Raw genomic sequence first — 8,060 nt, forward strand, 5'->3', positions numbered from 1 at the left:
ATAGTTGAGTCAATAAGGAAAACTTATGATGTTTTTTTATCTGCATGTCTTTTAGCATCACTTGGTAGTTCTGTATTACTGAGCTTCACAAATCTCACTCTTTTACTCACCATTTCAGGTTAAAAGAATCCAACCAATGCATCTATCGACATCAGTAAAAGAGTTCCACCGGTGCTGTTTGCGGAGTACGGTGCATATGATTAGGGGGTATGTAGGTTGCATTTTATTTTATATCCGAGTTTGGAATATACTTTTGTATTTATAAATTGTTTTATGATTTTAGTCGTTTTAACAAAAAAATTTAAATTTTCCCGGATTTTTATTATGGGTCGATCTAGTGGCCCTAATGTGACACCTCAGATCAGATTGGGTCACCCGTATCAGTCTGAGGGTGTTACATTAAGTGGTATCAGAGCTTAGGTTGAGTCGATTTTTCTGGGTAAATCGGACGATCGACTGTAATAGAATGTCTGGTCTATACATGCCCCTAGATTGTGACAATACTCTTTTAAGCCAGAAATTTGATATCAAGTAATAATTCTGTAATAAGTATACTAAAGTATCTTATATGTTATGACACATTCTGTTTAAAAAGAGAATAATGTTAGCATTTGTCCAATCTTAGAAGTTACCCTGGCAATATCATGGGAGTTTATTCATTCGAGAATTTAGACCTGACTTCTGGCGTGAATTTGAGTTTTACTACAGTCCAAACGTTCTATGATGATAAACTCACAACCAAACTTATAAGTAAAATGTTGAGATCAAGATCTGTTACCCAAGTAGATTGGAGAACAAGGTATTTAGTCCAAACCTAAACAAGGTGTTATGCCTTAAAAGGTTCTGCACTGATGTACTTAAATTAGAGAATTATGGAATCATGCTTACTCCAATTTTATGAGTTTGAAACTCAATAAGTGTTGAGCCTTTTTACCTCAACGATTTGATCAGTATGAGATTAAAAGAAAGGGATGTGTTTATAGTAAAAGTGTAGATCTCGAAGTGATTCCATTAAGTATAAAAGAAATCAATTATGTGATGCATTGAAGTTAAGGAAGTATCATTTTGATTAAGAACTAATAATTAAGATATTTTTGGTTATACTAGTAGAATTCTGTTCAAGTTTGGAATTTTTTATAAGGAAAAGTTTTGACTCGAACCTTTATTCAACCAGTTAAGGTCTAATAGGGGAATTATATACCTGTAAACGAGACCTGAGAGAATGAAGACTAGATGTAAGCTCAATTTCTACATTTCTATGACTTGAGTAAATTTCGAGGACGAAAATTCTTTTAAGGATGAGAAAATTGTAACACCCCAAATTTAATGAAATTATGAACTAAATTGAAAGTTTTGGAACCTTGTAGCCTAGTTTTGAAACTCTGGAAAGTTCAGGGACTTGACCTTGAATTTTCCATTTTTCACTACAGTGAAAAATAAAAATATTAGAAACATCTATGATCCCTAAAATCCTAAACCCTAAACCCCCAACCGAACCCCACCGTTACCTCACAAATTTTTTCACCATCTTCCATCACAGGCAACATCGTTCCCCGCATCTGACCCATCTCTATCTGGAGACCAAAACCCCCAAGGTTTCAAGTTAAGGACCAACATCGTTTGTTGTCAATCGACGTTCGACCAATTCGGGGAGAAACCTTGCAACCATTGCAAATTCTTTATTTTTCGGTTGATTCTGCCAGTGTTGCAGTACACCGTCACCATCATCAGCTTCATCGGTGATGTGTGAACAAAACCCAAGAGAGCGATGCCTCTATCACTGCGCCATCATCGATCGCTGTTGAGGGTAAGCTTTGAGTGATTTCTGGTTTATTTACCGTAGATTAGGCTGCTTTTTTATAGTTATGGTTTATTTTTGGTGATTAGTTGCTTAGGGGAGAATCAGTCAGTCGAAACAGCCCCTGTTGTCATCGCACGCACCGACAGTGCACGTGAGATTCGTTCATCGGTCCAGGAAGCTTCTAGAACCGGCCCAGCCGGACCGAACTGATCCTACCGAATCAGCTATGTTTGACCCGGCCGAGTCAACTTGGATTGCGTCAACTTGTATGAGTCAACCCGTTGACTTTGACCCGTTGACCTTTGACCGTTAAATTTGACCCAAAAAGTTATATTTTATGTTTTTTGACATCCTGAGTCCGAATCCGAAATTTGTTTTGCCAAATTCGTATTAGGTAAGCCTTTTTTTAGTGTTTTATCTTTGGAATCAATTTGGTTTCTCAATTAAATTCAATTTTTGACGTAAATTTGATTGCAATGTATTTGTAGAATTATTAGACGTTGAATTCAAGCTCGAGAGTGATCGAATGGAGTTTAAATGTTCGATCTGTAGAGCACGAAAAACTGAGGTAATACTTTACTACCTTTTGTTTGCTTTTCGTAACTTGTTGATAATTGGTAATTACATCAATGAAATGTTTGGTCCTTTGGGTAAAATTAATTATTTTTGGACTCGAATAGAATTTCAGTAAAAAGACAGTAATTATATAAGACCCAAATGACTTGCATAAGAAGCTGAAAGATTGATCAGAAATAATTATAAGTTTAGTGATTCATTAATAAATAAATTGACTTCAAGATCCGTAAATTTTGATAATTTTTTAAAGGTTAAATACCAAAAATATTTGGATAAGAAACTACCAAAAATAGCCCTATGTGGTAATATTAAGAAAATGCCCTTGTACTGTAAAAGACCAAGACTTCCCTGATGGTGAAAAATAACCCAGAAAGGATATACTTGACCAATTATTAGAAAAAGTGCATATGTTTGGATTGAAGGGAATTACCAAAATGTCCTTGAGCTACAAAATAACTAAAATGAGCTAGAATACTTTGAAGCCTCAAATGATCAAATGAACAAAATACCCTGAACTCTAAAAGAACTAGAATACTTTGAAGCCTAATTTATCGAAAGTATGATATTGGAATGAGTATGATATTGGAGATGACCTGAGAACTCAAATTTTGATTCGCTTGAACCTTGGAATCACCGATTAAATTCATGATCTATTTGAAAAACACCAAAAATAAACTTTTACATTTGAAATTTCTTAATACAACGTTCCCTTTGTTTTTGAATAATCATTTGAAGATTAGATTACTGGAAGTGCGACACATCATTGAAGTATTGAAATGATGGATTATTCTCAAGTTTTGAAATAACTAATGTGCTTGGACCCCAAAATAACTAAAATAACCCCGAATATCGAGATGGCCTAATTACCTTTAAGATTAGGATTCAGTGGATGTTGTTGGATAGTCTATGGGAACATCGATGAACCTAAATAATGTATTGCCTCTAAAGGTTATAGAGCACGACCCAAGTCGTCGAACATTGTGGGATACTATTACAACATGGAAATGAAATAAATGCCAACGGAATACCTACTCGTCTCCTCAAGAATTGATCAAGGATGATTCTGATATTGATCAGACCAGCTGGTGCAGTCAGTAATAAGAAGTGAATAATAGTGAAATATCAAGGTCCGAATGATTGACAAGTATCGCAGTGTTGGGATCGTTGGTTCAATTGGACTTAAAATCCGAATAATTCAATATATAATCTTAAATCCCACAAATCATCTCTCTACTCTTATTAGATTAAATTACTAAGAATTCTCCAAGATTCAAATGTCTAAAATGCCCTTGATTTGCCTGAATAATGGGAACACTCATGTTATGTCTAAATCTTCAATAATTTTTATGTAAAAGATTTTGAATGTCTTCCTGATACTCAATTGCCTACGAAAAATATCTGAATATTGTATGATATTGATAAATCTATCCTAAATGAATGATGAATCAGTTAGCTATCAAACCTCATTTTATAGGGATATTGATTTTGAAATTCTATTAAATTACAAATGTTTCATGGTTCCCTACCTGATAAATACCAAGTATCTTCGAATAATATATGGATCCTCTAGTGTGTTCCTTATGTGACATGTAAATTATTTACATGTTTTAAACGTGATTTTTCGAAATCACTGATTTGCTGGTTTATGAACTATGGTTACTTGAAATATGTTCTCTGGTTACATGTTTTCACTGTAAAATATGATTGTTCTTGATTTATGGATCATGGAATCTAGTGGTTTATAAACTATGGTTACCTGAAATATATTATTTGGTTTCTTATTTTCACTGGAAAATATGATCGTTCCTGATTTATGGATCATGAAATCTACTGGTTTATGAACTATGGTTACTTGAAATATGTTATCTGGTTTCCTGTTTTCATTGAAAAATATGGTCGTTCCTGATTTATAGATCATGAAATCTACTGGTTACTACTTGAATTGTTTTATTGGGACATTATCTGGGTAAGTTGGAGTATGGAGGTTCAGTTCTAATCAAGCTGGTAAATCCTTACAGACCTAAGGTGACCTTTGGGTAGGCTCCGAGGCCCCAAGAAACTTTCTTGGTTAGGCTCTCATGCCCCAAGGCACTCCATTGGGTTAATCATGGGACTACATATGGTGTACGGGTGGAGGGTAGTTATATGGTTTATTTCATTGTCATGCTTATGAGATTTTTCTGGATCACTATTAAGATATTACTAGTACTACTAAATCTGACTTCTACTGGATACTGTATGGGTAGGATTCTGGAGTATGCACTGATCAAGCTGGTAAATCCTTACGGATCTAAGGTGACCCTTGGGTAGGCCCAAAGGCCCAAGGAATTCCCTTAGGGTGGCTCCTCTACTGTGTGCTTAGGGCAAGTCCTTATGGATGTAGTTCCGGGGAACTGCATAACAATTTTCGGTTGGAGGGTATTACTATGGTTTTTAAAAGTATGTTTTAAACTATTACTGTTTTAAAAAAAATATGTACCTTTACATTGGTTTTGGTTGGAGCACATTAGACATCCTATTCCGATCTCCTAAAAATTTTGTACTCTGAATGTTTCCTATGAACTGAAATCTTCATGGCTTTTACTCGATGAAATATCAGTGGAACATTAGCTCATTACGAAAATATGTAGGTGACTGAGTCAATAAGAAAACTTATGATGTTCCTTTTATCTGCATGTCCTTTAGCATCAATTGGTAGTTCTGTATTACTGAGCTTCGCAAAGCTCACTCTTTTACTCTCCATTTTAGGTTAAAAGAATCAAACCAGTGTGCCTATCGATTCCACCGCCGTTGCTTGCGGAGTATGGTGCAATGATTAGGGGCATGTATGTTGTATTTTATTTTTATATCCAAGTCTGGAATCTGTTTTATTTCTGAATATTGTTAAATTCTACTTTGTATTTATAAATTATTTTATGATTTTAGGCGTTTTAACAAAAAAAATTAAATTTTCCCGAATTTTTATTGTGGGTCGCTCCAGTGACCCTAATGTGACACCTCGGATCGGATCGGGTCACCCCATCGGTCTGAGGGTGTTATAATATGAATATACTTAATTTATCTTTAAGCCAATATATTTCATGTGCATCAAAACCGAACACATATATATACATACTGAAACTGCATATCACAATGCATGCCCTTAATGAACCTAAATAACCTAACACTTAGAGTGTGTTTGGTTCACGGAATGTAAGATTACCAGTGGGAATAAAAGATTACTAGGGAATAGGATTATTGGGAATGTTGTATTTTTGTGTTTGGTTGATTTAGCAGGAATGTAAGATTATCGTGTTTGGTTAAAGGAATAAAAGATTATTGAAATGTATATTTGACCAAATTATCATTATTATATTTTTTTAACAAGTTGAATTCTACTATAATATTACTATAAGATATTTATATATTTTCTTTAAAAAAATTTAAATTCATAAAATTTATATAATTTTTTTTACAAAATTGAAAATATAAAAAGGTTTAATGAAATGGTAAAATTTTATTTTAATCCCTGAACTTCATATAAAATTTTAATTATAGACTTTTTTTTATAAATCTAAAATAGTTTAAGCATAAATTTGCAATTTAACCTTCGTAGAATTTTTATTATTTAATAACAGAAAAATGATATTTTTGAAAAAAAATTTAAGGGCATTGTAGTCCAAAACGCCGGTAATCCAATAATACCTAAGGGAATAGAGGTAATGACATTCCCGGTAATATACCCAAAAAAATCTACTGTTGGTAATAAAACATTACCGAGAATGAGATTACCGGACAACCAAACGGAGGAATGTGGATTTCATTTCCCTGATAATCCCACATTCCCCGAACCAAACACGCCCTTAGGACTTAGACTATATGATTAGCCTAACCTTGAGTCTTCACTTAACACTTTTTTTTATAGGAATATAACATGGAACACCCTCAACCTAGTCTAGTCGAGAACCATATCGATGATGTTATATAGAGAGGCACCTTTGAAAATCATAAGAAAATCAAGTAATTTTTAGGGTAAATTATATAAGTGGTCATTAAAGAATGAGTAAGTTTTGTTTTCCTTATTGAAGTTTCAAAAGTAACGAAGTGGTCACTAACGTTGTGAAAAAGTAACAAAACGATCGTTGTGCCGTTAAACATTGTTTTTCCTGTCATGAAAAGCTTACTTGGCATGTTTAACACAGTGAGCTATCACCATTTAGTCAATACTTTGACCGGCCATTTGACTCTCATAAAGAATAAGAGTATTGGAGAAAGAACCAACCTAAAGCAGTGACAAGAAGAAAAAACATTATATTCGAAAGAAAAGCAGATGGCCTGCATGTCAAATGTCAATTCAAAACCATGTAAAGGTTTCAAGTTCTCAGACCAATACTCAAAAGCAATCTTCATTAAAAAGGCCAAATTATCAAATAGACTAAACACGTGTGAAGAAACAACACCCAAATCAGAGTTGCAATGAATATAGCCACATTATAATGTCATGTATCATTGCTGTATTTATCAAATAAAAGTAAGATATAACCATCTAGCACAACTGAGTAGAGACTGTCAAAATAATCCTAATAAAAACATCATAACTGCACACACAAGGTTTAGGCACAAAGAAGTATTAGGATAAGTCAAAATACATTGCAATAAGATGCGTACAAGAACAAGGATACCTACAAACCATATCTCAAGGGAATGCAATTCAGATAATTGCTGAGTAACTAATAAATATGTTACGAAAGATCCAATACCTGAGTCATAACAACTCAAACAATTCATATTACAAGAAAGCCCAACCTTCTCACAACGTGCAACTTCCATTTCATTGTCCCGTTAATTCAATTGTCCCGTTAATTCATTATTGGCAGAGTAATAATTAAACGAAAAATTAAACGTTAGTGTTAATAAATTGGAAAAATTAAAAGTTCTTTGATATAAACGAGTCATTGATCAAACTTTGGTGGTATTTGAAATAATTTTCTCTAAATTTAAATATAAAAAATTTGGTTATTATGATATTTATTAATTTTTTAATTGCAGTGTAATTTGAGTTTATTTTTACAACTCAAACACTCCTAGTACGATCGTATTACAACCACACACTATAAGATCATTCTTGTGAATTGTATCCTGAGCATTTTGGAGATAAACATCTTCAATCAATATATTAAATATTAGAATTTTTATATTTCGAGTTTTTAATTTTTTTCTTAAAATGTTTTTTCTCTCAACAAAGTAATTTATTAATAATATTTAATCATAACTTACGTGTCTCGTTAAAAACTTCATTAAACCTATTTAGAGAAAAAAATACACAATAAGGTGACCGAATACAAAACAGTGATCTATCTACACACCAGAACAGTCACGAAAATAGTAAAAGGACATGCAAAGTGCTGCAAAAACTGCAAAACCAAAGCGGAGCATGCCTCTTCAAGTCAAAACTACTTACCACCACGCTTTAAAAATTTCAAACCATAACATTCCATCTTTTGCTCGGTGTAAGTGCTCTGATTTCAAAAACTGCGCATTGGCATTGTCCTTTGATACAATGTGCAACTCCTCCGTGACAATCAACAGCTTTGCAGTCTGCCTCAGTGCTGCATGGAATAAATACCTGCCCTCGAGCTCTTGGTACCATTGAAAACATCATTGATGAAGCAATCAGCAAAAGGGTGACAGATTTCATATTTGA

This window comes from Hibiscus syriacus, unplaced genomic scaffold (assembly GCF_006381635.1).
Source record: "Hibiscus syriacus cultivar Baekdansim isolate YM2019G1 unplaced genomic scaffold, ASM638163v2 tig00110387_pilon, whole genome shotgun sequence".
NCBI classification, from domain to species: Eukaryota; Viridiplantae; Streptophyta; class Magnoliopsida; order Malvales; family Malvaceae; genus Hibiscus; species Hibiscus syriacus.